The 23,462-nt window shown below is 42.8% G+C and overlaps 1 long non-coding RNA gene across 1 annotated transcript in view; it reads right to left on the bottom strand.

The window, feature by feature from the left end:
• Positions 1 to 23,246, bottom strand: part of LOC134485146 (uncharacterized) — a 36,314-nt gene extending 13,068 nt beyond the window's left edge. The window contains exon 1 of the long non-coding RNA XR_010063096.1: positions 251 to 23,246. This is a non-coding gene — a long non-coding RNA (uncharacterized LOC134485146). The remainder of the gene's footprint in view (positions 1 to 250) is intronic.
• Between the last annotated feature and the right edge of the window lie 216 nt (positions 23,247 to 23,462).

Below are 23,462 nucleotides of genomic sequence, written 5' to 3'. Positions count from 1 at the left end.
GAAGTCTTAGAAGAGGTTGAACTCAGTCCTGAAGGGTGAGGATAAAGGGTAGTAGACGGGCATTGGGCAGTCCTACCCAAATCCTAGATTTTGACTTTAAGCTCCTAACAGTGGACTTTGCAATACCATGAAGTGCCAAGGAGGCTTTAAAAGCCAGGTGCAGATGTAATCTATGCTTGTAAGGGCTCTTTCCACTGAACTCTAAAGGATCCCCACACAATTTGTTTTGTCTTTCTGAAATGTGACTTACCTGTGAATGAACCACTGTGTAAAAAGCTGAGTAACCAGTTTCCTTTTCCTGTGAAGATCTTGGTATCTTCACTTAATGGCATGGAATTTTCTGGGTGCCAAAGCAAAAGAAAATGAGAATTTATGCCAAACCCTAGCAAAAGAAATTAAAACCTTTAGCCATGGACATATAAGTAAATAAAAATTAATAACTTTTATTTCTCCACCTATCTCCTTTAGAGATGTATTTCCAATAAATATACATTTTAAAGTAAGGTTTAAACATATTTATATTACTTTACATGCTAAGAATAATTGTAATAAATCAAAAAGTTATTTATTGTGATTGTGTGTGTGTGTGTCTATAAGTAAAGCTTACCAGTACCACAGTGCACACATGGAGGTGAGACTATAAAATGTGGGAGTTAGTTCTCCCCTCCCACCTTTATGTGCGTTCTGAGAGTAGAACTCAGATCATCAGGCTTGTAAGGCAAGCAGTTTTACCTGCTGAGCCCTCGTATTGCCCTCCAAAAAATGTTTAACTTAGTGAGGTACAGTTACATGAAATGCAGATGCCAGGTATTTGAACGATTTACTTGTGAGTCCACATCCTCAAGGTATCAGACCAAAGCTGAGGGTGACTCAGGTTGGAGTGACTGGTCAGGGGGAAGACAGCAAAGGAAGCATTGCCAGAGTTCTGAGAAGCCACTGCCTGTTTATACCGTACAGAAGCAACACTATCCCAGAACTGAATCTGTTATCTTAAGGCAGACAGCAGGTGTCCCCAGCTTCCCTGTGTCACCCCAGCCCCCTCAGGACAGAGAGCGGAGGCTCAGAGGATCACTGAGTCAGTCCCAGACACAGGGCAGGAGCTGTGGTGTTCTCTTCCCCCAGCAAGGATTGCCTCTCTCTCTCCTTATGCCTCCACATTGTGGAGGACAGGACTACTGTCCAAACAGACTGCTGTCTTCTTTATGGCTCTTCACTGGCCTGACAGTTGAGAGTATGGGTTTCTGGCTTTTTCCAGTTCCTCTTCCTGCCCGGTCTCTTGTCCTCACTTAGTCCTTTTACTTCTATTCTCATTCCATTCACTCTCCACAGGTAATAGCAGATGACTCCTTAGTTCACTCGCTGTTTGCCCTGAGGGGCTCCCAAGTCTACAACACTAGGCCAGATCTAGAAACAGGGCTATCCGTGGGGTCTCTATGGCAACCAACCTACCCTCTACTGGGATATTACTGGGGTTAAGTTTCACACACTGCATTGTGGTTAGCTGGGCAGCCTTAGTGTATTCAGGACTGTAGGTCTTAGAAAATATGAAGTTGGGTATTGTACAGTTAGTTGGCAATATCTACTCTCAAGAACACTTTTTGTCTGTCTGTCTATCTGTCTGTCTGTCTGTCTGTCTGTCTGGTTTTTGGTCTCTTGAAACATCATCTCCTATAGCCCAGCCCAGCCTTGAACTGGCTACGTAATCGACAATGTCCTTAAACTCCTGCTGCCCCTGCTTCCCCAGGGATGACATACAAACACTAGATTAGTTCTGATAATTTAAAAGTTTTACTTCCTTTGTAAACTCATTATAAATTAGTATTTGTCCATCTGGCTTTTGCCTCTGTCAAGTAATCACTTGGCTCTGTCACCCTACTCCCAACCCCCTCACCACTGTTGTGGAAAGACTCACATCCTAGAAATGAGGTATCTTCTTAAGGGCTTTTTGACACAGGATCTGGAGTGGCTATCCTGGCTACCTGCTGTATACCTGAGAATGACCTGAACTGATCCTCCCATCACTTCTCTTCCTGAGTTCTAGCCTTACAGGATTGTACTACCAATTTCATGAAGTCCTGGGGGACCACACCTGGGGCTTTGAGAATGGTAGATGCATCCTACTGAGCTACATTCTCAGTCAGCATTGTTTTCCCCTGTACTATGTATAGTCTTCTTTTCTGTAATACTATATGGATATGAGTCTTTTCCTGGGGGGGGGGGCGGGTACTGCCAAACAGTAATGTACACCAGGCAGTCCCCTAAAACCAGACTTCTTTGGTGTGCGCAGTGCTTGCCTCTGACCGAAACTAGGAAGCACTGGGAGGAAGACACACCACATACACCTCTGACTTGTCTGACATCCTTCCAGCTGCCTGATGTGCACTGTGCCTGAGAGGCCCCCTTACACAGTGCAGACTGCCTGGCTCCAGGCTTGTTTTCAGCACCATTACCAAGGCTAGGTCATGGCTGGCAAAGGACCCAACAATTACAGTCATTATCAAGATGAGGCGATCTCACAGGTAAGACAGGTTTCCAGCAGCTTCAAAATATAGAAATGTCACATTGTTTACAGAGGTTCCCCCAGCTTTGTGATGACAGTGACAAGTGCCTTTGGCAGTCCAGGTGGCTTTTTTTTTTTTTCATCCGTCCTCCCTCTCCACACCCTTACTTCCTAACTCTTTACAACTAAGTTCCTGGACTGGCTGGCAATCTTGGAAAATCTCCTCCCACTCAGTAAGAAGGTATAATAAAAACAAAGTAAGGAAAACAAATATCCCTCAAACATGCTGACAGGTGAGCTATGCAGGAACATGTAACAGGAGGCAGGAAGTTCTATCTCAGTGACCATTTGACTTTTGGGCTACATAAGCCATGGTGCTCCTCCTTCCCAGTATGCCTGTGGTGTGAGGATGGTTCTCTGGCTTCAGTGTGCAGACTTTTTTCTACACTGTGCTCCAAGACAAGAGATAGGCAAGTAACCACTGAAAACAGGAACCTCGTTAAAAGCCTCCCTGGATCATGGTCCCTAGGTTACAGAGACAAGGATCCCTTTGTGTCTGGTTCTCTGTCCTGATGGCCTGCCTAGAATTCTGGGTAGAGCTAGTCAGGCTTCCCCATTCTGGTGCTCCACTGGTACAGAATTCTTTCTATTTCCTATAGGCTCTCCCTGGCAAAATATGGTGTCCAGAGCTGATCTCTGCTTTTAGTTTTCACTCTGACTGAATTTAAAACAGAAATTGGGAATTGGTGACAGGTGCAAAAGCCTGGGACCCCATACAGTGGAAAGGGAGAATCAACTTTGGCAAGTTGTACACTGGCCTCCACATGCATGGCATAACACACACACACACACACACACACACACACACACACACACACACACACACAGATGACAAAAAAGTGGGTCATTTTCACTGTAGCTAACACAACCGTCCAGCTGCATGTTGAGATACCATATTCTATTTTATGTCTGACCCTGCTCTTTGCCAATATACTCCAACCCTGTTCTGGAAATCAGGCTATTGGGATGACATGGGTAAACTAATCTGAAATATTGAGAAAGCCATGTTACTATGTAGATGTGGATGTGTGAAGCCTGTCCCTGCCATTCCACTCATCCTAGGGGCCCACCACTCATCTGAAGCTACCCACGGATACACACTTGGAAACACCCTCTCAGGTTTCATAGCCGGGTGTCCACTAAGCCTATCTAATTGCAGACTCTCTGTGCTTCTGACCTGCTCCACTTAGTTGGAGTTAATTGCTCCCTACTCAGTCATGTCACAAGAAAACCAGAGCTGGTGATCACAGTAGCCTTCTTAAGTTGACGCAGTAATGAACTTTGAAAAACATTGGGCAAAAATGGCTCCTAGATGGTTCAAAACAAAACTCAGTCAAGTATAATCAGCCAAAAGGATATAATTCAAAGCTATTAGATTTTTAAAAATTGACCACATTTAAAAGTTAAGTATCTTCTTTAAAACATATGAGGTAAGATGGCTTTGGGGGTCTTGCTTAAACCTCACTAAAGTGACTTCCATTAAAAGTTCAACCAAGTTGTGTCAGCTCTTTGACTTACTAATATTTTTCATGGCTCAGTGTTCTCATTTTGAGCCCTTGAGGCTTCATCCCAGTTAAAGAATTTTTTTTAACCCTAGATATTTGAAGAGAACTTATTAATGATATGCAGTTTCCAGTTCCTAAAAGTCTAGTCTCTCTGGTATCATCAGCAGTGTGGCTGGAAACGTTTAGACACACCTATTCTGTGATGAAGCAGCAGCCAGACCCCATTTGACACTCTTGAAGATGAATAATCTCAAAAGGTACCCATTTTTCTTATAGTTTATGAGTTAACAGAGTTGGGGGTATAGCTCACTGGCATTTGCTTAACCCCCATGAGGCCCTGAGGTCAAGCCTTGGCACACTCAAAACAAGATGAAAAGAGTTTTGTTTCCTCTGGTGATCTTTTGAAATACGTTCACTAGGCCCCATGTTTTCAGTTTTTATAGAGACTGGGAACTTAGCTCATTAGGTACGACACTTATCTAACAAGAACTAAGTCGTGAGTTGTATTTCTAACTTCATTAAAAACTGGTTCATTCTTGGCTGCCTGTTGATGTTGAGACCAACCTGGGGCTATATGAGACCCAATCTCAAAAAAAGAATTAAAAAAAAGCTTTAAAAACCCTATAAAGAGTAACCAGCAATTTAACTTATTAAAATGAAAATACAAAAATCTATCCGGCATCCACTTGCTCCTACCAGCTCTCACTCTCAAGTAGTGAGTAGTGGGTTGAAAGACTCCGAGGAGGTCTCCCAGAACTGGAGGACAAAACAAAGGCAAGGGGCCAAAATGCCATTTAAGAGCTGGACATGGAGCAGGAGGCAAGAGACACGGGGGTGCGGTGTCCAGGACTGAGGGAGTGTTCTAGCAGGCATGGGAATATTCCTATCCAGAATTCTTTACTTCTGGAGAACAGATATCCACTTCTCAATTTTTATCTTACAAGGGCCTTGGAGTTCATAAAGCAAGAATGTGCTCGCTTTAACAATAGCAACAGCAAGTCAGCCCATTTCATAATCTGTAAATGAAAACAAAAGAACAATTGGGTTTCAAAAAATTGAATATTCACACGAACCTGTCAAAAAGAGCGGGGCGGGGGGGGGAGCCCTAAATGAGATGTGGCTTGTGAGAACAGAAAATCGTGGCACACTAGACAAAGGATTTGAGCCTGGAATGCATAATGAACTCTTAAGATTCAGTAACAACATAAACCTACTTCTACAAATGGGTAAAGGATTTCAATGCCATTTTAGATTTATTTCTTTTATATTTTTATTTATTGTATATGAATACACTGTCAGTCTATGTATTCAGACACACCAGAGAGGAGCATTGGATCCCACTGCAAGCTACCATATAGTTGCTGGGAACTGAACTCAGGACCTCTAGGAGGAGCAGAGAGTGCTCTCCACCACTGAGCCATCAATGCCATTTTAAATCCTATCATGAAATAAGCCAATTAACGAAGCTTACCATCATGAACCTACAGGGAAACATCAATCAAAAACACACTGAGAGAGAGACTACCTCTCCATGTTTTCCATGGGGGCAGAAGCTAAATACATGGACACTATCAAGTGCAAAGAAAAACAAAGCAACTGGAACTCTCAACTGTACTAGCAAAAAGTAGAGTGGTGAGGTCACTTTGGAAGAATCCGGGGGTCCTCATAAATATGAGTACAAAACTCCCCTCATAGGTCATAATTATAGGATCAGCAGTGTACTCAAGGCAGATATAGTCTTCCTGAGGAAGTATACTCAAATTTCATAGCAGGTTCATTCACAGTAACTCAAAGCTAAAAGCCCAAATGCCTGTCAGAGGGGAATGGATAAACACACAAATAACCACAAGTGGAACCCTCATCTGTAAGGAAGGAATTGCTAAGATAGGAAACAGCATGGGAAACTGTAAAACATTACACCAAGTAAAAGAAGTTAGACAGAAAAACAGTCTGTGCCTCATAACCTGTTTATGTGGAATTCTTGAGCAGGCAACGCCAGTCTTAGGAAGGCAGAAAAAAGGAATCAGTAGCTTGCAGGGCTACAGTCTGGAAACTGCTGTGTAGAGTGGGAGGTGAGTGTTCAGGGTGTAAGAATATTCTTTATCTTCAGTGTGCTGGCTTGTGGTTACAGATGGGGATTTCAACTGTGCAAACTCATCAAACTGAAAACAACCCCAAAACCCCACATCAGATGGTGAATTTAAAATGGGTACAAACTTTACCCCAATAAAATTATCTTTAAAACAACCATACCCTTTTTTTGCAATAGAAAGAAAAGTTATTTTCACTTTGAGAATGGGATAACTTGGTACCAAGAGAGGAAGGGGTGGGGCGTAGCAGTGATAGTGTGTTTGACTAGCATATGAAAAGTCCCCCAGAAATAAGAAGAGGCTTTAAGAAGAGTTAGCCATTTCATTTTCAAATAGGCTTTATTCTTCAGAGTGGTTGTGGGTTCTCTGAGTATGAAATGCAGATATTGCCAATGTGATCTCTCTCCCCCACAAAGAGGCAGCCCACACACACACCAGCACCCATCATGGTACACTCCACTGGTGAAAACTCATGAATCAGAATGGAAAGACCACTATCACCTGAGGTCCACAGTCCATATCAAGTCCTGGTATTGGACATTTCATGGGTTTGTACCTAGATCATTATGACACCACTCAGAGTGTTTTTCCTGCTCTAAAATCCCTCTGTACTTCATTCTCTCATCCTTCTCTATTCAGCCCTTACAATCCCACACCCCCCAGCAGCCATTGATACATGGTTTGCCTTCTCAAGGTTCATTAGAGTTGAAATTGAGCAACCTGCACAGTATGCAAAATGGATTCTTTCAATTAGTCATAGTTAAGGTGCCTCATCTTTTCATCAGCTGATAGAACTTTTTTTTAACCGCTGACGTGTCAATTTATCTAGACGTGCTGTGGTTATCGTTCATCCATTTACTACTGCACTTACCTACCTCTGTATTACTTATTCCTGTTGCTGTGACAAAATACCTCACAAAAGCAACTTAAAGGAGGGTTTGTGTTGGCTCTCCTCTTAAGGATAAAGTGCATGGAAGTGGGAAAGGCCCGATGGCAGGAGTACTAAGTAGCTGGTTACATTGTCTGCAGTATGGAAGCAAAGAGATGGGAAGGTAGATCTCCTGATATTTTCTCCTCATAATTCAGTCTGGAAACTGAGCCCATGAAAAGGAACTGTCCATATTCAGAGTGTGTATTCCTTCCTTAGTCAAAGCTCCCTGGGAACACCTTCGTGGAAGGCTCAGGGCTATGTCTCCTAGGTGATTCTACTAGCCACCAAACAGAAAATGACAATGAACCATAACTTTTATTCAAAGTTATCTTGGTTGTTTCAAAGTTATGGCAGTATGAATAAAGCTTCAAATATTTATGTGCAGATTTTCATGATTTATTATTGTTTAGAGACTTGTTTTCTTTTTTCCTGATGCTGGACATCAAAGTCATACCCTTACAAATGGTGGGCAAGCAACCTATTATACCCCAGCCCAATTGTGAAGAATTTTGTGTTGACATAGTTTTTAACCAAGTTGGACAAATATCTAAGAGTATGGGGATCTGCTGTGATTGAATCTAACAGTGTTAGTCATTGGGCTGGGGATTTAGCTCAGTGGTAGAGCACTTACCTAGGAAGCACAAGGCCCTGGGTTCGGTCCTCAGCTCTGAAAAAAAAAAGTCATTAGACCTACCTACTCAGAGTCTACAGAAATTCTTCAATTGTGGTTCTAATTTTTCTGCTCTTATATTGGATCCTACCATAAGTACCTGGTCTGGGAGTGATTATGACAATAAATAGAAAAGGCCAGGAAAAAAAAGGTCTAGGTTCTAGATTGGATAGCTTGTATTTATATAACTCTAAAAGAGCAGTAGCTTCAGACCCAGCAAAGCTTCAAGATGTCTATCAAAATGCAGAAATTTAAAAAAAGACTAAAAACAAGGGGTGAGGCTCTGCTCAATGTTTAAGCTGTAACATTCCCCAAGAATGTAATCATGTATGACTGCACAGACACACACACACACACACACACACACACACACACACACACACACACACACACACACACTGTATTCTATTATACTCAACCAAAGAACTTGGAATCAGAGAAAATGGCCATTGGGTCAAGAATAGTAAAAGAGATGATCAAACACAACTCTCTACTTTCCAGTAGCAAAGTGGACAGCTGTTGTCTCCTTTTTCCTTATTCAAGGGTTATTAGGAGCAGCACCCACCTATAAGATCCAGTTAGCTCCAGCAGCTGGACTTCTGCATGTATCAGACAAGAGTGAGAAATGCTCTAGCACCAGATAGTGGTATATTCTGATCCCAGTAGAGGGCAGCAAGCCAACTTCTACTATGATATGAGTAACCAGGAAGAGCCCATCTACAGACATGAGGTATTAGTCAGAATTCTCAGCTACAGACCACAGGATCTGCCCCAGCTAGTATAAACAGAAAGGTGTCTATTAAGGGTTAAAGACAGATCATAGAATCATTGAGGGCACAAAGAAAGCAAACACTGGCAGGAGCCTCCCCGAAGGACTCTCAAAACCACAACAGAGACCTATGTATTAAAGGCATCTCTTGCTTCTTTGTGATCAGGAAGCTTCAGAAGCAGGAAGCAGCCACCCCTGTCACCTACTGGAAGCCATCTCTTAAATCAGGCTGCCACTGGCAACCTCCAATTTTATATAGCCCTACTATCTTTCACTTTATCAAATTCACTGTTACAAAATAAACACACACACACACACACACACACACACACACACACACACAATTTAAGGAAAACAACTCATATCTTCTCTAGCCATACAGGAATCTGAAAAATAGCATTTGTAACTACCACTTCTTAGAATAGACGATACCAATCTACATGTATTCTATTTTTACTGGTCCTTCAACAACCAGAGCATGTTTATGATTTTTGTTTTTGTTTTTTGAGACAGGGTCTCACTACATAGGCCTGGCTGGCCTGGAATTGGTTCCAGGTTGGCCTGGAACTCACAGAGCTCTGCCTGCCTCTGCCTCTCTGCCTCCCTCTGCCTCTGCCTCTGCCTCTGCCTCTGCCTCTGCCTCTGCCTCTGCCTCTGCCTCTGCCTCTGCCTCTGCCTCTGCCTCTGCCTCTGCCTCTGCCTCTGCCTCTGCCTCTCTCTGCCTCTGCCTCTGCCTCTCTCTGCCTCTGCCTCTCTCTGCCTCTCTGCCTCTCTGCCTCTCTCTGCCTCTCTGCCTCTGCCTCTGCCTCTGCCTCCCAAGTGCTAAAATTAAAAGCATACACCACCACACCTAGCACGTTTATGCTAGTTTGTTTTTGTTTATTTTTATTTGTGTTAATTATTAATATATTTTGTTTTTCAAGACACAATATCTCTATGTAGTCCTGGCTGTCTTGTCTCCAAGCTATAGACCAAGCTGGCCTCAAACTCGGAGATCCATCTGCCTCTGCCTTCTAAGGGCTGGGATTAAAGGCATTTGCTGCTGCTGCCACCACCACTATCACCATCACTGGCACCTGTTTGTTTGTTTTTCAAACATTGTGAATTGTTGAAATTTTTTGTTTAGAAGATTCTGCGACTATAGCAATAGCTTACAGTAGCCCAGCCAAGAGGCTTCATAAATATGTCCACTTTTCTGTTTTACTCAGAAAAGTAATATTTCTTTTTCTTCCATCTTTGTTCTAAGCATGCTTTCTCTGGTATCTGGGGCTAAGTTACTGGCTCTTTGAAGCCCCCTTCTCTACCCTGTGATGTTTATCTACCATGTGCTTTAATTCAGCATGTCATTATTTCTTTCTTTTGCTTGCCTTCCTTAATATAATATTTTATTAATTCTCAGAGAAATTCATACAATGTATTTTGATCATATTCACCTCCAACTCTTCCCTCAACTCCTTTAAGCAGTAGTTATAGACCATTTTCCCATTTTCCCACTGAGATGGTAGAAGTTAGACAGATTCCCTGGTAGGCAGACAGATATGGAATTGGGTCTATGGCTAGGTCATAAAGATGGTCGTTTTCCAAGATGTCTAGCTTCCAACAAAAGCCTGACAGCTTATAACAAAGGCTTTGTAGGTTTTTGTCTCCCACCAGCAGGCACCCTGCTGATGGACTGGCTCAACAAGTTCAAGGCCTGCTCAGGACATGCCACACAAGTTCTGGCTATTCAACCACCCTAGTTCAATTTGTGTTGCCCATACACTCATCAGGAGTGTGAGCCTGTTCACTGGAAGGTGATTGACCTACCGATGACCACACCCTGAAAGAACTACTGAAAGTTGATGGCTAGGGGTCTGGGATCAGGATCTAAAGTGCTAAAGGGGTTTAATGCAGGCAATCGCAGAAGTCCTGACATGTTCAAAGCCACTTTCACTCTGGTCCTCCCTGACCTCTGGCTATTATATCTTTCTGTTCCCCCCTTATAAAATAGTTCCTAAGCCTTAGTGGGAGATTGGGAGTGGGCATAAATGTCCCATTTGTACCTGAGCACAGGAATGAGTTTTCTTTTTCTTCTAGAGTCCATTTTCCTCCTCTGAGCAGCTGCTGTGATCTACAGCTTTCTTGCCCTTGGATTTTTCTTTAAATTATCAAAATTACCCTTGACAAAAAAAAAAACCCATAAAACAAAACTCCATGACCCTGCTTGCCATGATCTAAGTTTTCAGAGGCTCAAGGACCTCTGTAGAGAAAGTGAAAGGTTGCTCTGCTTACTTCACTATTGGCATACACTATGGCTTCTTAAGCTATGGGACAAAATGTTTGTGCTAACTTCAACAAGATCTCAAGATCTATCTACTTTACCTAGAGTACCACAGTTCTCAGCTACAGAATCACTAATGGTCTACTTTACCTAGAGTGCCACAGTTCTCAGCTACAGAACCCTTAATCTCATGCAGGCCAGCTCAGGAGATTTAGCAACTAGTCTGATTTTTTTCTCTTCCTTGAAATTCATTAAGTACTTCTTATAATCTTTAAGACACATGGGTAAATAAGATCTTATTGACAAGAAACAAAGACTTTGGACTTATAACAAAGAGCCATGAGTTCAAGTCCTGACCATGGTAATGTATATAGGTAATGTTGATCAACTAATTTACTTAACTCCTGGAGATTTTAGTTTTCTCATTGCTAAAGCGATCCTGCTATCAAACAAGTCAGTCGACCTTCCATGTCTGTGCATTCCACATCTGTGATTTAATCAATCTCAGACTTAAATATTAGAAAATAATGAATAAGTCTGATACGATAATACATGCCTATAATCCCAGCACTGAGGAGGGTAAGGCAAGAAGATGGCTGTGAGTGGCCAAACTGGTTACATAGCAAGGTCATGTCTGCAAACGTGTATGGGTTTCTTATTTTACCATTCTTCTCTCAATTACATCATAACAACCTATTTTTAAAAATGTACATCACATATAGTATCACAGTTATCATATGTAACAACAGAATATAGGAGGATGTGCATAGGCCAAATGCAGAAACCATGCAATTTTATATAAGGGACTGAACATCTACAGATTCAGCCAATTTTAGGGATCTCAAACCCTGGCACCTAAGGATACTAAGGAAAGACTAAATTTCATAAAATTAGCAAGAAAAGTAAAGGCAACATACATTGAAATTTTGTATAAGCTGGATCTGTCACACAAACCTGGAGTTCTAGCTATCAAGTAAGCTGGGTAGGAGGATTCTAAATTGTGATAGCTAATCTTGGTGGTCTACTGGACATGCCTGGGAAGAAGGAACTTCAGTTGAGGGATTGTCTCCATCAGACTGGCCTGTGGGCATATCCATGAGGCATTTTCTTGATTGCAAATTGATACAGTAGAGTCCAGTCCACTGTGGGCATCATCATCCATAGATGGGTGGGTCTAGTCTATATAAGAAAAGTACTTGAACATAAGCCTTAGAGCAAGCCAGTGAGCAGTGTTCCTTTGTGGTTTCTGTTTCCAGTTCCATCCCTCTGGCATTCCTTCCCTGACTGTTTTCAGTGATGGACTGTAATGTGCAGTATGAAATAAACTCCCAATTCCTCCCCAAGTTATTCTTGGTCATGATGTTAATCACAGAAACAAAAAGCAAAGAAAGGACACAGGTTAAGCTCTATTGAGTGAGTTCAAGGCCAATCCAGGTATCTTAGTAAAAGTTTGATCAAATTAAGATGCAAAAAAGGGAAAAGGGAGAAAATGGTGTAATTATACTTTAATTTTTAAAAAGTTATTTAATCTTATAAAAGTAGAAAGAAATCTGGAGATGTATATAAGTCAATGATAGAGGCTTGTTAGAATGTATAAGACCTTGGGATGAATCTTTGATATCACAAGCACAAAATAAAAAGTTGGGTAAATCTAAAGTCATTTGGCCTAAGCTAGTTAGCAGGATACACTTCATGAGCTAACTCATGATCTATCAAGAATAGAGCAACACCTCATGAGTTAATTGTGATGAAGTTATCCAGGATTGTTTGCAAACTGGGTTGAGAAGGATTCCAAGTTCACTAAAAAAATTGTTTGGTAGAAATGTCTGTTACAATTACAAAAGGTTGATTGCATCAGAAGGGCATTGATTAGTAAGGAGGGTGTCACTGATGGCATATACTTGACATTACTCTTAACAGGTAGATGTTGTAATTATTATCCTAATGTCAGAGGTCATCTGCACCAGCCTTAAGAAGACAAGGCCAGTGCATTGAAGAAGCAACAGGACAGTAGCCCAAGAAGAATGGGACTTAAAGAAGCAAGGGACTTACTTGTTGGACATGAGTTGGTTTCCCAAACAGCAAACTCTGAACAAGACAAGGACCTCCACTGGCTGGAACTAGAGGTCTATGTATAGCACGCTTGCTCCTTGTGGAAAGTTCCTCCCTAACTGCCTTGCCTCCTGCCTTGAAAGATAAAAACTTGCAAAACAATACCCTCCCCTGGTATTAGCCTCCTCCATGATCTCTGTGGCCTAGATGTCCTAAGCCCTGTTCCTGTCAATCCAAGTAGGATCTGATCTATACTTGGAGGTTTATATAGGAGCAAGTGCTTAGCTAAAAGCAACAAAAGATATTGCTGATGAGTTTGTGCAGGAAAAAAAGGATCATTCTTTTTTTTTTTTTTTTTTTTTGGTTCTTTTTTTCGGAGCTGGGGACCGAACCCAGGGCCTTGCGCTTGCTAGGCAAGCGCTCTACCACTGAGCTAAATCCCCAACCCTAAAAAGGGTCATTCTTTTATTGCTCTTTGATGTTTGTTTGTTTGTTATATATTAAAGTAGTTCACAGAATATGAGAAACACTCAGGAACAGCAGAGAACAATGTAAAAGAGCACTGCACAGAGCTGAGACCAGTGGACAAGAGTGTAGAATCTGGGCTATTGATATTACTGACAAGATATGCTTCAGCCCATGCAGCTGTCACTCTAATCTCTACTTGCCGTGGAGGACATTGCCACTGCCTCCCTCAGCTGATTGGATTTGCAGACCCTCTTGATTCTTTTTTTTTTTTTTTTTGGTTTTTTTTTTTTTTTCGGAGCTGGGGACCGAACCCAGGGCCTTGAGCTTCCTAGGTAAGCGCTCTACCACTGAGCTAAATCCCCAGCCCCTATTCTTTATGTCATTTGTTTCCAAACCAAAGTCAGAAGGAAAAGCAACTAAATGACACAGGTGTAGCCAGGCACCCAAGCCTTGGAGTTCAGGAAATCTGAGTCTCGTATGTTCAGCCTTATGGTAAGATATAAGCACTGACACATCAGTTTACGGAAGGGGTTCAATGCTAGATGCTTTTCTGGGCTACAGTGCTGCGGTAATAACAACAGATGCAAGGAATCAGGGACCATCATGTTAGAGATTGTTGTGCTAATTCCAAACACCTACAATTAGACCATGATGTGGTCCACAAACAAAAACAAAAACAATTAAAATTTCACTCTTTTGCTCCAACAGAGACTTCAAATTCACAGGGTCATCTTTTTTTTATGCTATGCCTTCAGATTACTCTCTTATTTTCAGTCTTCTAGCCATCAGCAAGAATCCTGATTGACACCTGTCACTCATTCCTTTCTCTGTTTCACTCCTGAAGCAGGCCACATCCTGCAACCACAGACCAAATTGGGCAGACTGTCTCCTACTAATCTTTCCTTGGCTTTCTCTCTTTTCCACTGTGGCCTATTCCCTAATCCTCAACTAGCTCTACCTTGATACCAGATCAGTTTTTACCTGGCCTTCATTCTGACTTTGCTCTAGTGTAAACATCCTTCATCTCTCCATCCATACATCCACCCATTCATCTATCCACCCAACCAGCTATCTCCACAGCCAACCAGCCAGTCAGTCAGCAAACCACCCACCCATCCACCCAACAACACCGTCCACCCATTCATCTACTACTTCAACTTACGCTACTGAATACATCGCTCTGTGCTAGACAGCATAAATACTATAATAAATGAGTCCCTGGCAGACATGACGGACACTTGTAAAGCAGTTCCCCTAATAAATACATAATCAAAGATGCTATGAAAGAAAATTACAGGGTGCTATGAAAGCATCACAATGAGGCCCGGCATTGGTGAAGAGGCCAGGGAAGCTTTCCTAAAGAGATGACCTTTGAGGAAGGTTAAAAGATGAAGGAAATAACCTAACCTAGGTGGATAGGGCTAAGCTAACTAAAGGAACCAGTAAGTATGGATGTTGTCAGATAGGAAGAAGCATTGTTGTTTGATAAGAAGAAATCAAAAGTTTGGTATAACAGAGGAGCCTATCCTTTGCATCATAATTCCAGGACATAATGCCAGGACAACATGCCTGACATTCAGTAAGGGTTCCAATAGTTTGCTGAAGGAGAAAATGGATGGATAGGTGGACGGATGGTACTATATGGGCAAGGAGTTGAAGCTGTAATTCGTGGCACAACCTACAACTGAGAAGCAGAGCTGCAGCCTCCCTGCTAGTCTGCCACCTTTAATCTCTACGTAACCCTTACAGCCACTTATGCCACCCAGGCACTTATCACATTGTACATAATTGACTGGTTATTGTCTCCTCTTCCTCCATAATGAGTGTTTATAGACCCTTGCCTTGTTTACCAAGAATCCCAGCACCTAGCCAATTGCCTGCACAGAGGAAGTATTGCATATAAACATTTAACGAGTTGGTAGGCATCAAAGTCAGGAGGGCAGGAGAGGGTGGAGTTGAAAGTGAGTAAAAGGAGTCAGCTGCCAGCACAGGAGGGGCTGAAATCCAAGTGGAGCACACACATGCCAGTGGCATTCAGCATTCATATCTGGAGACAGGCCCAGAGCCTGCAGGTGAGCAAGGAAGCAGGTGCACAGAACTAAAGGAGGAGCCACAGGATGGGCCCATGCCATCCAGGCTATGGCATCCTTCTGGCTGCTCTACAGGACCTGGTTTACAGCTTTCAGATTATACCACAGCTTTCAGGAGGCCTCGCCACTGACATTTAACCTTTTGCACAGGCAGAGGGAGGATGGAAGAGATTGTGTGTGTACACATATCTATGTGCAGAACAAATCTTACCCCCACCCATGTATGAATGTCCAGATCCTCTTGACCTGTGCTGCTATGGCCCAGCTAGGTGACTGGCCTATTGGAGGAGTATGCAAGCTTGTAGTAGAGAAGCTTGAGCCCTGGAGCAGTGGCCTGTCCATCTGGATGGAGATCCCCCTCCCCAAATTGAACCTTGCTGGGAAAGATAGCAATACCAGGTACCACAGATGGCTGTGACTTATCTGAAGGTTTCCTGTTGGGTTGCTGGAAACCAGACTCCCTATGCTACCTATTCCTCTTGTTTTGAATTAATGGATTTCAAAATTACAAGTCCCACCTATTTCATTCTGCCCCTTTGGCTCCTTGTTTCTGCAAAGACTGCCCTGATTCTTAATGTGCTATTTAGTATTTAGTAAGAGTCCCATATAGGGTTCTATTATTTGTTTTTTTTGTATTATTCATTTATACAGGGTCTCACTGCTTAGCCTAGGCTGGCTTGAAACTCACAATCTGTCTGCCTTAGCCTCCCTTGAGGCTGAGTTTACAGATATGATCCACTGTACCCTGCCTGCACTATTTAATCTTATTGTTTACCTTAAATGTATTTCCTCATAGATGAAAATGACTAATGAACCAGAATTGGAGGTATTTAGGTCAGAGATGCCACTAATTAATTGCTTCCGAAATGCCCAGCCATGTGGCCCTTCAGAAGAGCTAGACATAAACACCAACTTGGCCTCATTAGCAGGGATGATGGAGCCCTAGGGCTTCATCTTGGCACCATCACTAGTTCACTTTGCACATGGCCACTCTACTCTTGTCAAGGATCTCAGTCCTTGAACCTCATCATTTTATTCTACAGAGGTTTCCAGGGAAGGTGATAAAAACCAAGTCAGTCCCAGGTAAGCTGAGACGGTCAAGCTCAAAAGTCTGTGTTGTTTTGAAGGGGTTCATCTGGTACTGCTTCAATTTAAATGGCTCCCAAGATCTAGTTGGCCCCAGATGAGCAGATCCTTATATACACCAAGTGATGCTATGTAAACCTTGCTCTCCAGTTTAAAACTATCAGTTAAATAAAACTGGTGTCATCCAATTACTGTAGGGAATACAGAGAAGTGGAGTTCAAGTTATCCAGTGGGAGTCTTATGTAGGCACCAAGGAGGAGGCAGGGGAGCACAGAGAAGACAAAGATGGGAGAACAGGAGGTCTCCAGAAGTCATGATGTACCAACAGCATGTGCCAGAGTGATACGCCTTCCAGACTGCTGGAGCAGAAATGACCCAGAGAAATTCAAACAGCAAATATTTGAGGAGCAGAGTTGAGCCAGTCGATAGACTAGCATTAAGAGATTTTGATAAGGGGTAATCCCCCTGTAATTATGCCAAGCCTAATAAAATATCATAGTTTGAGTCTCACTTACTTAAAGTTAGATGGGGATCAGTTTAATAAATATTATTTTACATTCTTTGTTGCAACATGTTCAAGAACTGGCAGTTTGGACCCGTCAGAGAGGGAAAGACAGTGACTGCTGCACAAAGGAACCGGCTCTTCAATCTGGCACTCGGTCTCTCCCTATATCCAGGCCACTCACACCTTGGGACCTGCTGACTCAGCCACACCTGGGCTGCCAAGTCCGTCATCCTGGCAGCAACAGGAAAGGCAGCTTCGAGCTCTGGAGAGTGGAGACAGACCTGCTCCTCCGGTTTATTGCTGGGTGCCTCAATGTAGCAGAGACCATTGCACAGCCAAGCCCAGTAAGAGCAAGCATTGACCCTAGTGTCTCTCTGTCTGTCTCTGTCTCTGAGAGAGAGAGAGGCTTAGAGTAAATCCTTGAACCACAGCCTTGCATGCCACTCCCCTCAATTCTCCTTTCCTGCCATTAAGCCTCATAACGATCCTCTTCTATCCCTACCTCAAGGATCAGCCTAGGAATTCCTTGTTGCCTAAAACCCAGGTCACCATCGTTGTCACAGGGACTCTAAGACTCTACTCAGGCCCTTTTGACCAATAATATCCCATTGCCTTTTACCCACAAAGTGACTGTGCCCTGTGTCAGCCAAACTTCCTGTGGCCCAGGGCTGGGATTTTCACATCCTGCTCAAGACCTCTAGTGTGTGGTCAGCTTCCTCACTCTTGGTTTCAGGATCTGCTTCCAGGCTACGCATGCCTAGGAAATCTGCATGTTGACTTTTCTGAATGTCTGAGCTGGCATCATCTGTAGATTCTATCCCAACCCCCACCCAGTTACACCCTCAGGGCCAATTACAGTCAAGTCAAAAGGTGAAAATGAGGTCCCAAGGAAAGGGCCAATATTTCGTCTTCCTAATTAATACATTTACCACCAGCTAACTGCCCCACCCCACACAAACTCTCTTTCTCTCTCCCTCTCCCCCTCTTTCTCCCACCTCCCCAGAGAGTGCAAGGTATCTGGATCTTCTTGACCTATGCTGCTACTGCCCAGCCAAGTGATTGGCCTATGGGAGGAGTGAGCAAGTATGTACTAGAGAAGTCTGAGCCCTGGAGCAGTGGACTGTCCACCTAGATGGAGACCCCCACTAGACAAACTGAACCTTGCTGGGAAAACTAGAAACACCAGGTACCACAGATGGCTGTAACTTGTCTGAATGCTTCCATTTGCACAAATAATAGAGCCCTGTATGGTAACTTAGTACCCGAGATATACTAGAGATTCTTACTAAATACTTACTAAATAGCAGGAGCTGTTTGTAGCCTCACAGCTTTAAAGCTGGGAGGAACTCAGTGGACCCTGCTTCTCATTTGTAAGGGAATCTTGCTATATTGTACTGTGCACACCAAAGCGCTTCAGCTTTTGCTCACCTCTGCCTGTATGAGTGTTCCTTTCTTTTCCTGTGGCTAACTGATACTTGGGAAAGCCTCCAGCATCACATATTCATATTCATGTCTCCTTTGGACACATGGTGGTGTGTGTTGTAATCCAATGCTTGATTCTGGTGAGCCTTACCCTATTGGTACCATTGAGAGTTGGGGTGACATCTCCCTCCCATGGTGTAACGCCATCTCCAGTTATACTGATCAGACTCCCAAAATGGTTCACTCAAGTTATTTAAATCAATGTGAGGTAGGGTCTTAATTACAGTTCTATTGCTATGAAGAGACACCATAACCAAAGCATCTTAGAAAGGTACACATTTAATTAAAGGCTTGCTTACAGTTTTAAAGGGTGAGTCCACAATCATAGTTGGAAGGATAGTTGCAGGCATGGTGCTGGAGGCATAGCTGGGAGCTTACATCTGATCCACAACCACTTGATAGAAAAGTGGGGGAAAGGGAGAGAGAGAGAGAGAGAGAGAGAGAGAGAGAGAGAGAGAGAGAGAGAGACTGACTGACTTGGCCTTGTTTAGTCTGTACAACACACCTCCAACAAGCCCATACCATTGTCAGAAGACAATGCTAAGGTGGATCTCAGCAGGTAAGGCCTTCCCAGTAGAATTTTCTAGACCAATTGTACACCAGGGGCTCTGCTCCAGGGGCTAAGAAACCAGAAGCTGGGAGACTGAAATTTTTGTTGTTAGATCTAAAAGCTAGGGAGACAGGGGGTGGGAGGCAGGGAGATAAGAACTGTGAGAGTTTACAATTCCTAATGTGACTATCTAGAGCAGGAAGCCTGGAAAGAGGGCACAGAAGGGTCCGTGCCTTTGTGAGGAGTGCCTGGGGCTTACTAGTATTGCCCTTTAGCTGTGGTCTGGCTGTGTCTCTCTCCAGGATTTCTTTGCTGCCTCAGGCTGAGGACCCATTTCTTCACAGAGAACCTGTCTGACTGGACTCTCAATGTCAGAATAGATGGTGACTCTGAGCTGCTGAAGTTTCTTTGAGCCTGGAGCTTTGTTTAAGAGGTCAATACACTGTCTAATCAGCAATTCAAGCCCCACGTGTCTCAAAGTAGAAGGTGCATAAAAATCCCCCAGGGGTCTTTTTAAAATGACAGTACTGATCCAGCAGGTCCTGGCTGACTGGGAGATCCTGTTTCCAACAAACTCCTTGATGGTACTGATGTTTCCAGGCCACAAGCCATACTTGAGCAGCAGCAAGGCTTTAAGTTCTCCAACCAGACAGAATCTGAACCACTTGGAGCTTTGAGGGAGTGAAATGCAACCAGTGTAGGATACTAGGCCAGGTAAGCTATAGCTAACAAACTTCTGGTAGCAGTCCTTGCAGGAACTCTTCTCCTTTGGTACCCATTGATATCCTTCTTACCTCCTTCTTTCCTGTCTTCATGACAGCACAGAGAGAGCTGGCCTATAAGCTTGGACCATAATTGCTTTTCATATGAAATAAACAAACATACTCTGCTTGCCCAGTGATGACTAAGGTTCTGTACAGTTCTACAATCAGCAAAGACAGTGGGAAGGGTAAAAATGAAAGGAAGAAGCCCAAAGGTAGGTGGCAAGGCATCCAATTTCTTCCACACATCACTGAACCCCAGGAGGGATGCAGGGAAAGATCTTTAGAGCTCCTTCTAGTCTTCTGCTCAACAACGCCAGAGCATTTCTACCATGAACAACCTTCTGAGATATGGCAAACAACCTTAGTCTGGGATTTGGTTCCATCCAAGGCTTTTGCTAGGGGACCTGACTTGATTTCATGCATCTCCCAGGACACTTCTTGTCACTCTCTAATTCTGGTTTCCCTCCTCCAAAGCTCCAGCTTAGTGCTGACACTGGTAGTCCCCACTACCTAGAACAGGGTTAACATGCAACAGTCCACAGGCCAGATTCACCTAGCTACTACTAAAGGCACGGGTACAAGGAAATAGAATTTTACATTCTATTATATTCTATATCTAAGGACCTCAAATTACTGTCCCTAATTTATTATGCCATTTGTAGCTTTATTGTTGTTGTTAATATTGCTACTATTACTATTACCATTACTATGTTGTAACATTTAAACTCATGTTCTTTATTTACAAGCCTAACAACAAAACTTATATATAAATAAAGCAAAATTAGCTTATATCAAATGTTTATGGTAGTCAGTGTGTGTGTGTGTGTGTGTGTGTGTGTGTGTGTGTGTGTGTGTGTGTGTGTGTGTGTGTGTATTGAACACAGGGCTCCATGCATACTAAACAGATGATCTATCATTGATCTATACTCTTAGCTACTCAAAATTTTTCTTTCTTTAAAGAAAGATATCAAGAAACTAAGGAGATGCTAAGTGCATAGAGTTCTTGATCTACAAACATCAGAATAGGATGTGACATCTCCAGCACTCAGATAAAAAGCTGGCAATGCCAGGAGTAGTGACACACTTCTTTAATCCCAGCATTTAGGAGGCAGAGGTACATGGATCTCTGTAAATTTGAGGCTACCCTAGTCTACATAGACAATTCCAGGATAGCCAGGGCTACACAGAGGGATCCAAGTCCTGTCTCAAAAAAACCGAAACAAAAGCTTGGTATGACTTCATGTACTTCTAACCCCAGCACTGTGGGGAAGAGGAACTTGGATCCTAACAGCCCTCTGGCTAGCCAACATAGCCCAAACAGTAGGCTTCCAGTTCTGAGAGACAACCTGACTTAAGACAATAAAGTAGAGAGTAATATAGAGAGAAAGCTTGCATTTGACATCCACATGTGCATGCATAGTATACTTGTATATACTCACATGCACCACACACACATATACCACAAACAAACAAACAAAATGGTGTACATTAAAAAAGAAAGCATTGTTGGTAGCTGCTTCTTGAGAAGCTCACAACTATATGAGGTATGTGCCATTCATTCCTTAAGCAATTCTCTCTCACAATAATGCCCATGTTAAAAACTATGCTGTAATCTTTGCTTGATAAATTCCAAGTTGATTTTTTTAAAAAAGGGCAGTGTTATAGCAGCTTTAAATACTATCAGAAAATGTCTTCTTGTTTTGGAGGAAAGACATGCCTCCTGTTCTTCTAGTTCCACTTTCTTGACTAACCAGCAAGGTTGAATAAGTTTTGCCAACAATTTTCTTTTGGATCCTTGCCTCACATACACTAAACCAATTGTTTGCTCATTAACTATTTATTTATGATCTTATTCACTTATCTTTTGTAAAAGACATGCAAATTTTATCTATGACTGAGCTGTATAAAACTGATAAGCACTGTTCTTTTGTCCCACAGGTGCTAAGCACTTTCTGGAGACTGTTTGCATTTATTCAACCAAGGAAAGAAGATATCCCTATCTGCACTTTAAAGACTTTTAAGTTGCACTTTTAAGCAACTAAGTCTCAGAGAACTAAAATCCCTTAAACTCACCCGGGAAGTTGAAAGACCCACAATGTGAGCCTAACCCTGGCAGTCCACTGCTCTCACAACTTAGCAACACTGTTATAAGGGTCTTATAATTTGAATTCTCTGAAGTTCGTTGGCTGACTCATTCATTTAGCAAATATTGAAGGCCCACTGGGGGACGCACCTATCTGCCTGCTGTCCAGGGTAATGGTGAGGTTGCTAGGGAGACAGTGATAAACTCTCCCCAGGGTGCTGAGCAGAGCTGTGCTTCAGACTGATAAGGGACACCAGACTTTGGGGAGTGAGCTGCTAGTGGATCCCAGAACAAGTAGATGAATGGAGGGTACTGCTAACATACACTGTGGCTTTCTAGGAGAATGACCCCAACCTTCTGTGAGCCAGAGGAGTTAGATGTGAGAACAAATAAGCCAACCAACCCCCCCAACCCACACACACATCCTAGAGACTTTTCTATAGACCATGCCCAACTGGAGGGCAAAGGTCATGAGTATTCATTGAAGAACTCCATATGGCTCAGCTTCTCAGAGAAGTTTTGGAGGAAAGAGCATGGAAAAGTGAATTAAAGAGATGATCAGAAAACGAAAGAAAATGCTGTCTTTTGCACATCAGCGCTAGGTTCAGAGCTGGCTGGGTATTTATGTGTCTTCCTTATTATAAAGCAGCATTCACTAGCTTGAGACTTGGCCAAAGCAGGTCACCAATACACGTTTGTAGGACACAAAAATGGGTTAGCAGTGTCTGAGGTGTCACTTAAATGAGTAAGTGAACTAAATGCATTCTTAAATGAAAATTTTATTTTAGAGTAGTTTATAGCTTGAAATTTATTTTGGAGTTCTAGATTTACAGAAAAAATGATCATTAACCTATTATTCATATCTTGTGGTACATTTGTCAAAATTAATTAACCAGCATTGGCACATTATTAACTGATATCTTCAGTGACTATGTAATATCCCTTATCTGTTCCTGGGTCCAACCCAGAACACCAAACTATATTTTACTGTCAATGCCATCTCAGGGTCTCCCAGGGGATAAAGACTCTTGCTTTCCTTGTCAGAGATGACCTTGACCTTGTCAATATCAGTCAGCAATACAGAACATCTTTTGTTGGAACTGATTTTATTGTTTTCTAGTGATTAGATAAGAAGGAAGGCTATGGATATAAAGCCTTCTCAAAGGACAGATTACCAACAGTGACTTTCCTGATGGACCTTGGTCCACGGTTTTGACTAATGTCATTTAAGATTGCCACTGTGATTGCTCTTTTCCTGAGATCCATATACTGTGTGACACAGTACACACAAGGACTTGGGAATCCCACTTGAGCTTTCCCCCATCTTTATTAAATTGGGTATTTCCTATTTATATTTCAAATGTTATTCCCTTTCCCAGTTTCCAGGCCAACATTCCCCTAACCCCTACCCCTCCCGTTTTATATAGGTGTTCCCCTCCCCATCCTCCCCCCCATTAATGCCCTCCCACCAACAATCACGTTCACTGGGGGTCCAGCCTTGGCAAAACCAAGGGCTTCCCCTTCCACTGGTGCTCTTACTAGGCTATTCATTGCTACCTATGCAGTTGGAGCCCAGGGTCAGTCCATGTATATAGTC

The sequence above is a fragment of the Rattus norvegicus genome, chromosome 1 (genome assembly GCF_036323735.1).
Source record: "Rattus norvegicus strain BN/NHsdMcwi chromosome 1, GRCr8, whole genome shotgun sequence".
NCBI lineage: Eukaryota > Metazoa > Chordata > Mammalia > Rodentia > Muridae > Rattus > Rattus norvegicus.
The sequence above is the reverse complement of the archived record's forward strand: the minus strand, read 5'-3'. Positions and strand labels throughout refer to the sequence as shown.